The sequence below is a fragment of the Berghia stephanieae genome, chromosome 10, assembly GCF_034508935.2.
Source record: "Berghia stephanieae isolate SIO BIC M18660-M18661 chromosome 10, UCSD_Bste_1.3, whole genome shotgun sequence".
Taxonomy (NCBI): domain Eukaryota; kingdom Metazoa; phylum Mollusca; class Gastropoda; order Nudibranchia; family Aeolidiidae; genus Berghia; species Berghia stephanieae.
In genome coordinates this window covers 15,262,318-15,271,460 of record NC_088369.1, presented here as the reverse complement: position 1 = coordinate 15,271,460, position 9,143 = coordinate 15,262,318, and positions in this window count along the sequence as shown.

Below are 9,143 nucleotides of genomic sequence, written 5' to 3'. Positions count from 1 at the left end.
AAATGAGTACCTGGCCGTTAACAGCGTTATCTCTGTCAGAAAAAATTGTAATATCGCCTAAGAGGTGTCATGTCTCGTTCTACTTGTTACGTGTTGCTGTTGGTTAGGGACCCTTTGTAAAGCGCTTTGAGCACGTTTATTGGATGTTGCGCAATATATAAAAGCTCATTTTCATAATTATAAAAAAATGGTTATGCCTCATTGTTGTAATGGAATTATTATAAAAACTACGCAAAATACTGTCGTTTACAACATTGTTAAATCAAGCCCATAATTGCGTTCGGTTGTCAGGCCCGCTAATGTGTATACCTTGGGACGGCTATCTTTGACCATTGATTTATATTCATTTAAATTTATATTTGAGGAGGCGTCTGTCAAGAAAAATGATAGAAACGCCCCATAGCAGGAAGGAAAATGACGTCACTCAGCTCTTTGTTATAATTTTTTAGACAGCCATTTCAATGATTAGTTCTGACTAAATTCTATCAATCAGACCATAAACGTTCAAGGCTACGCATAGTTTTGTGTGGTTTTGTTTTGGTACGTTATATCCATGTGGCGGATGTTGTGAGTATTTTACTTGAACGCTTATCATCAATATCGAGGGGGCCCTTTACTTGCAGGTCTGATAACCCCAAGCTGATATGGTCTCGTTGCTGTAACGGAAATACTCTCAAACCAACGCAAAGTTTTGTCCATTACAACAATGTTAAATCAAACCCAAAAATGCGTTCGGTTATCAGACCTGCAAATATGTGCGGCTTTGTGGTCTCGTGGTATGACACCCGCTTTCGGATCGGACGGTTCTGGGTTCACGCGTAGCCATCGTTAACTTATAGCCTGACGCTGACCAAAAAATGACGTCAAAATGCCAGTCTTTGGCCACAAAAGAAAACAAATCGTGAGTTGTATTCAATAGTTCAACCAATGGGACCACTTGTTTCCATGAGCACTATTAACAACTCACTAGGCGGTTCAAAAAAAAAATAATGACGTCAAAATGCCAGTCTTTTTTGGGTTTCAGTGTCAGGCTATAACTTAAAGATGGCTATGGTGAAACCTGGCCGTCAACAGCGTAGTCTCTGGAGAGTCCAGCAGCTGGGAAGAGAAAGCATGGGCGACCCAATAAGGGACCTGGCGAAGAACAATCAAAGAAGAAATAAAGGGAGCAGGCCTGTCCTGGAATACAGCCACCACCGCAAAAAAATGGTGATATCTGGTGGGTCATAGCGTAGCCATCATAAAGTTATAGCCTGACACTGACTAGAAATGACGTCAAAAAGCCAGTCTTTGGCCACAAAAGAAAACAAATCGTGAGTTGTATTTAATAGTTCAACCAATGGGACCACTTGTTTCCATGAGCTCTACTAACGACAACTCTCTTGGCGGTGCTAAAACCAAATAATGACGTCAAAATGCCAGTCTTTTTGGGTTTCAGTATCAGGCTATAACTTAACGATGGCTACGGTGGATGCCCTTATGTGCCTCAAGGCCCAAAGAGGATTAGGTATCTTCATGCACATATTCTTCCAAGTCTGACAACCGAACGCAATTGGATTCAATAGTCTGATGTCACGTAACATAGCAACGAGCAGCTTGGTTCTAAACAAAGAAATCGGTACTTTTTATTCTTCATGCTGGCTAGAACTTTTTCACATGTCACGTGATCAGAATGTATAAAAGTCAAAACATTTATTTGATTTATAATGTTTTTATCCTCTGGATACACTTTTATGCGCGCCGGCAAAGTATTTCATAAGGGCGTCCGCCATTGTTCCGACTAAACTGTGTTTAGAACCAGTTGCTAAGTTACTATGCGTCATTACGAAGGAAGTGACGTCGCGACTGTTGAAGGCTATTAAGGCCCCTTTTTACCGTTGATGTAGGGGGGATCGATGGTTCAATTGGGAGAGCACTCGCTTCCAAAATCAGGGATTGAGGTATATCCCGAGTGAAGTCAAGAATTTTTCTGATCCTCCTCCTCCACTCCCCACCCCCGCCCTCAGTCCTCCCAGGAGTGATTGGGTAAGTGGGTCAGCAAGATTTAGCGGAAAAATACTTTGCAATAGATAAAAAAGTCCTATCAATAGGGTAGCAAGTAATTATTATTGTCCTTTTTAGAGGATAATCTCCAGTTCCTTGACCCCAAATGGCTCTGATCGGGTACTTTAACATTGTTAGAGAGCCTGAAGCCTGGGATCGTGAAAATATTAACGAAAGAGTGAAAATGGAGAGGCTTCGGATGGGAGCAAGACAGACAATGGACATTTCGGGTACAAACTCTTCGTCAGCACAGCAATAAACAAATCACTGTGAAGTGAACACTCCAACCATCATTGAGTAAAGCCGATACAAGTTAAATTGCATTTTGTTTTATTTGTTTTCCACGTTCATTTGTTTATTGTTGTGTTCTAATACTACTACTACTACTACAACTGATAATAATAATAATAATAATAATAATAATAATAATAATAATAATAATAATAATAATAATAATAATAATAATAATAATAATAATGATAATAATAATAATAATGATGATGATGATGATGATGATGATGATGATGATGATGATGATGATGATGATGATGATGATGATGATGATGATGATGATAATTATAATATCAATAATAATAATGAAACTTCTACGACTACTATTAATACTACTAAAAATAAAGGTGATAATAAATACGATAATGATAATACACTAATGATAATGATAATTAACAGATTAGTGAGGTCACCCTGTTCTATATAGTCTGTATTTCCGGACATATGCACTCAAGCCCTCATCTTCATGTAGAAGAACAAAACAGTTTGTTGTGTAAACTAAATATTGAAAAATATCGCCAAACGTTTCCAAAACGCATTTTTGTCATTTTGGCTTGAAAACTGAAATTGGTAAAATCTATCTATCTAACTGACCGATAGGTCAGTTGATTTAACACGCACTTCACACTCAAAAGGACCGAGTTCAATCCCTGTTAATGTCTAGATTTTTATATACCCCCCCCCCCAGGCCACCCAGCTTTGATTGGGTAGCTGGTTCTGTTAGATCTGGTGGAGAGTACTTTTTGACATACTAGCGTCATATCCAAAGGGTAGCAGGCATTTGGCATCATCCCTAGTAGTAGTAGCGTATGGCTACACCTCCAAATTTATTTCGTCAACCCAGCTTCTAAAGTCTTCCTCCGCCCTAAAGACGGTTTCGTAGCCACCTTCAAGTTTAGTGACTGTACAGTGGAGGACGATGTGATCGCTGGTTTCTGGGGCTGCCTGAAATTTCTGGCAGGTATCACTGTTTCTAAGTTTCCATCTGCACATATTTGATGCAGTTCTGCCATGTCCAGTTAAGAGGCGATTTGAGGAAGTCCAGTATTTCCTGGCATTATTGAATGCAGGCACTCTTTTGGTTGGATCTTTAATGATGTTTCCTCCTTTCACGTCGTCCCTTTCACGCCATAAATAACGGGATAAACTCCGGCTCCACGGTCCTCGAGGCTCTGAAGGACTACAATCCAACTGTTCCCTAAACAGGGCATAAAGCCTCGAACATGGGAAGTACTTAGGGGAGATTGTAAACTCCTTGCAAGTGTCCGGATGAGACTTATAGGTGATCTCAAACTAAGTACATTGGTGGTATGCTCTTAGAATCTACATCTGATCCCTATTTGTTCTCAATTCCCCTATGTCTTACTTTTTCTTGGGTGCTTTAATTGTAATTCTAGAACTTTTTACTGTCCCATTTTCTTCCTTTTTACTGGCGCTGATATAACCTAAATGTGTTGCAAGCGCCGTAAAACCCTGGACGTTTCGGCTGCAACAATAAACAAATTTGAAAGTTGAAAACAAAAATAAAATGGAGTATAAATTTCTAGAAAGTTCCGACCCCGTCTCTCATAAGCTGACCTCCTATCACACCCTCGGGACTCTCTACTGACACAACCCACGCCACGCTGACGCTTCATTCACACTCCAGCCACCATAGAGTGGCGCAGACGCTTCAATTTATGCTCCATTTTTATTTTATTTCAATTTTATTTTTTCAACATTCATCTGTTTGTTTATTTTGCTGACGATGGCTTTGTACCGGAAACGCGGTGTTTCTTTTTTTTTTTTTTTTTACTAAACCGGCCGAAACCCGCTGAAATCCTCCGAAACCTGCCGAAACCATTCGAAACCTACCGAAACCCGTCGAACCCCTACAAAGTTATGGGAAATAGGCAACAGTGGAGAGTGAATTTGGGACTTCGGGAAGTGTATACCATTGGGGATAGAACCTAGGACTGGGTTTCGGCGGGTTTCGTAAAAAAGAACCCCCCCCCCGAAACGTCCATTGTCTGCTGTTCCCATCCAAATCCTTTTTATGTATTATCACCTCATCCACGCCAAGGCTTTTTTTGGTTTTAAGGACATAGTACGTGATAATTGGAGGCTCATGATGATGAAGAATTGGAGGCTCAAGGTGATGAAAAATGTCATGTCTGTTTATCGCTGCTTTATCGTTTTAACCTTGAGTTGTTAGAATTAATTAATATCGTCATTATCATACATATTATTAGTATCATTCCTTTTGTATTTCAAGAGAAAGAAAGAAATACAAAAGGAATGATACTAATAATATGTATGATAATGACGATATTAATTAATTCTAACAACTCAAGGTTAAAACGGTATTCAAGAGAAAGAAAGAGTTCGACAAATGGATGATGCCAAGTCTGCAAAGATAGATCATCATCAAGCCCTACTGCAACCTCCTCGTGGTGTCGAACGGTAACAGGTCAAGCTGGCCAACTGCAGAGGGCGACAAGAATAGGCAATGGCAAACCATTCTTGTAACTTTGCCGAGTTAACTGCATGAATAAGTCCAAAAAGTTAAACGGTGACAGCGTAAAGGGGAGCATGTTTTCACGGAAGACTGCTGCCTCGCTCGGTTGGGAGCGTGATGTTCGTCAGGTCACACCGAACCGTCAGCCAGTTACTAGGCGAAATAAATTTAACAAATGTGACAAAACCAAAATTGGGACATGGAATGTCAGGACCTGTACCCAAAAAGGAAAACTAAACAACATTCTAAAAGAAATGAAACGGCTCCAAATAAATATTCTTGGCCTGGCAGAGATGAGATGGAAAGAGCAGGGAACCATGTCAAAACAAGAAAACAACACGACATATAAGATCATATGGAGTGGTGGAACCTCTTTCCAAAAAGGAGTAGGGATGATCTTAGACCAACAATCAACCAAATTTTACAAAGGGCACGTAGCAATCTCAGACAGAGTTTTGCTGGTTAATCTAAGAGGACCTGTAGTTGACACCAATATTATTCAAGTTTATGCACCAACAGAAGAGGCGACAGATGCAGATATGACAGAGTTTTACCATTCACTAGACAAAGCAAAACGAATGTGTAAATCACAAGAAGTCCTTATGGTAATGGGGGACCTAAATGCTAAGATTGGCAGAGGCAGAGATGGTGACATAATCGGACCACATGGACTCGGAGACAGAAATGAACGAGGAAACATCTTGGCAGATTGGTGTAGAACAAATAAATTAATGATTTCAAACACCTGGTTTCAACAACACCCAAGAAGAACCTGGACATGGCAATCACCAGGGACAGAGCAAGGAACCAGATAGACTTTATAGCAGTATCATCAAGATTCAGAAATGGCATATTAAATTGCAAAACCTACCCAGGCGCCGATGTAGACAGTGACCATGTCCCAGTTGTTTGTACAGTAAGGATAAAGTTTAAAGCTATTCAGAGACCAGCTGGTAGAATAAAGAGGGATTACAGGTTATGCAAAGACAATGGCATACAAACAAAAATGAGAGAAGAATTTGAAAATGCACTCATGATACAAAGCAAAGTGAACCTGATAACGAAAAATGTGAAAAACAATTTGATATATTCCAAAAGTGTGTCAAAGCAACTGCAGAAAAGCATTTACCAATAGCTCAAATAAACAGCAAAAAGGAATGGATGACAAATGAAATTCTAAACCTATTTGAAGAATAGAAGGCCCCGTCAAGTGTGTAGTTCGCCTAACCGGCAGCCGTGTTGTTATTTCTCTCCCGAATTGTGTGATTTTTATTGATTTCTAAAACAAAAGTCTGGAATATTTTTATACAGTAGTTTTAATAAAGTTTTATTCTACATTGTGATATATATTTCTCGGAAATTCATAAGAGGATTTTTAGATAAATTAACATTTTAGTGGTGTAGATCCATTGTTTGAAGTATCGTACTAGCCATTTATTGTTTACACTTACGTTAAGATTTTTAGTCACGATGTGCCATATCTATTTTTATCCTTATTACGACAAAATTTATTGGAATGACACAGAATCGTCTTGGTATCACGGTAACAATAATAGCAGTAATATCCAGCGGCTACGACCAAGTCGTGGTGGTGTGCGGAAACGAAGAAAAATAAATATTCAAATAGGTCACAGACCACCACCCTTTCATACTAATAGAGCACTCAAAGTACATAACACACAACGGTGCCCAAGGTCTCTGATCAACATACCACTCAACGACACTCACAACAACATGCCAATAGTAAACGACACATCAACATATCAACAAAACATAATGACAACACCTGATCATTTTGATGAGATGCATAAACATAATGAGAACGTGGCTTGTGAAAATAAGACAATAACAACAAAGGGGGGAAGAAGGGTCAATATGAGGCCAAATGAAATAAAAAGAATCAATCACCAAATCAACTCAAATCATAACACGCTTAAAATAGCAAACAGGCAAACTAACAGTGACCGTAATGAGAAACATGTTGAGAACTATGCCCATAAACTTTCAAAGTTTAATTCCAAAACTACCGGAATTTTGGAAATTGATATCAGAAATAAAACCAGACATAATCATAGGTACGGAAACATGGCTACATTCCGAAATAAAGGACAGTGAAATATTTCCACCAGAGACATATTTCAACGTGTTCAGGAAAGACCGAGAAGATAGGTATGGTGGGGTGCTGGTTGCAACAACAACGAACCTCTCAGTAATAAAGCTTGACATCCAAACAAAATCAGAATCGGTGATCGTAAATATCAAAACAGAACAAGGCCTACTCACTGTGGGCGCTATGTATAGAACACCTTCAAACTCAACTATGGAACAAATGACTGAGATAACACGCTGTATTGATAGCCTAGACCCGAAAAATGTACTCTGGTTAAGCGGAGACCTGAACCTACCTGATATCAATTGGGAACAAGAAAAAATATCAGTTACCAATATCCTTCATTTATAAACCAAGCATTTATTAACAAATTGCAAGATTTTGGCCTGAGTCAAATAAACAAAAATCCAACAAGGGGTACAAATATCCTCGACTTATTTATCACAAATCGACCAAATTTAATTGTCAAGTGTACAACCATTCCAGGCATTAGTGACCATGACATTCTCTCACGGAAAGCACTATCAAAGCAAACAAAATCACAAAAAAATCACACCCTATTACTATTTGGAAAAAGGCAAATATCGCCGAAATGCGGACAGATACACGTCTTTTTAGTGAAAACATAATTAATCAACATCTAGAAAGCACTGAGGATGTTTGGACTGCCATCAACGACCACCTAAACAAAATGATGACCAAACATGTACCAACGAAGAAAAGCTCAAGGAAATTTCACCAACCATGGATAAACACCACCGTCAAACGATTATCTAGACGGAAACAAAAGGCATGGAGCAGAGCGAGAAAGTCCAACAGTAAGAAAGACTGGTACAATTATGCCCGACTGAAAAAAGAAACACAAAAAGAGAGTAGAAAGGCCTATCATAATCATGTTAAGGAACTTGTTAGTGAAGACTCAAACAAAAAGCTCTGGAAATTTATAAAAAGTAGGAGGTGCGATTCGGTTGGTATAGCGCCCCTTGAGCATGATCGTGTATTATACTCTGATGCAAAGGAAAAAGCAGACATACTTAATAACCAATTCTGCTCTGTTTTTGCTTCAAAAGCTCATACCAAAATTACCACTCAACAACTACAAGGCGAAGAAAACGATTCCAACACTATGGCCGAAATCAATGTGACAGTAGAGGGCGTTTCCAAACTCCTCGCCACTCTAGATCCAAAGAAAGCATGTGGCCCAGACAAAATACCATCCCGTCTCTTAAAGATATTGAGTAACGAATTTGCACCTGCCCTCACACATTTGTTCAAACTCTCTCTTGAAACGGGAGACATACCAATTGTTTGGAAGCACGCTCTTGTCTAACCCATCTACAAGAAAGGTGATAGAAGCAGGGCTCAAAACTACCGTCCAATTTCATTAACCTGCATTTGCTGCAAACTGTTGGAGCATATAGTGAGATCCTCAATAACTGAATATCTCGAAACTAACAGTATTTTTTGTGATGAACAGCACGGATTTAGGAAGCACCACTCATGTCAAACTCAACTTCTATCATTAACACATGATCTGTCAGCTGCTATTGATAAAGGTGGTCAAATTGATCTAGTACTACTGGACTTTGCCAAGGCCTTCGACAAGGTCCCTCACCATCGGTTAATCCAGAAATTGTATGACGTTGGTATCAGGAACAAAACCTTACAATGGATTGCAACTTTTCTGGACAATCGCACCCAACAAGTTCTTGTCGACGGCGAGACTTCCACTATCGGGATGGTGACATCGGGCGTACCTCAGGGCTCAGTCCTTGGGCCCGTCCTATTTTTAGTGTACATAAACGATCTTCCACGAGGTATAAGGTCAAAAGTGCGCCTCTTTGCTGACGACACAGCATTATATAATCAGATAAAAACAACAGACGACTGCAAAACACTAAATGACGATCTAGCTAAATTACAAGAATGGGAAACAATAAATCAAATGGAATTTAACGTATCAAAGTGCAATGTTCTAACCATCACAAATAGGAAAGCACCTATAACATTTGAATACCAACTTCATGGTCAAAACCTGGAACATGTAAAGACAGCAAAATACCTTGGCATTGAGTTTGCTAAAAACCTCAAATGGAATGACCACATATGCCACCTGGCTTCAAAGGCAAATCAAACAAGCGCTTACATCACCCGCAATTTAAAAAGATGCCCAATCACAACTCAAACCCTTGCTTTTAAAAC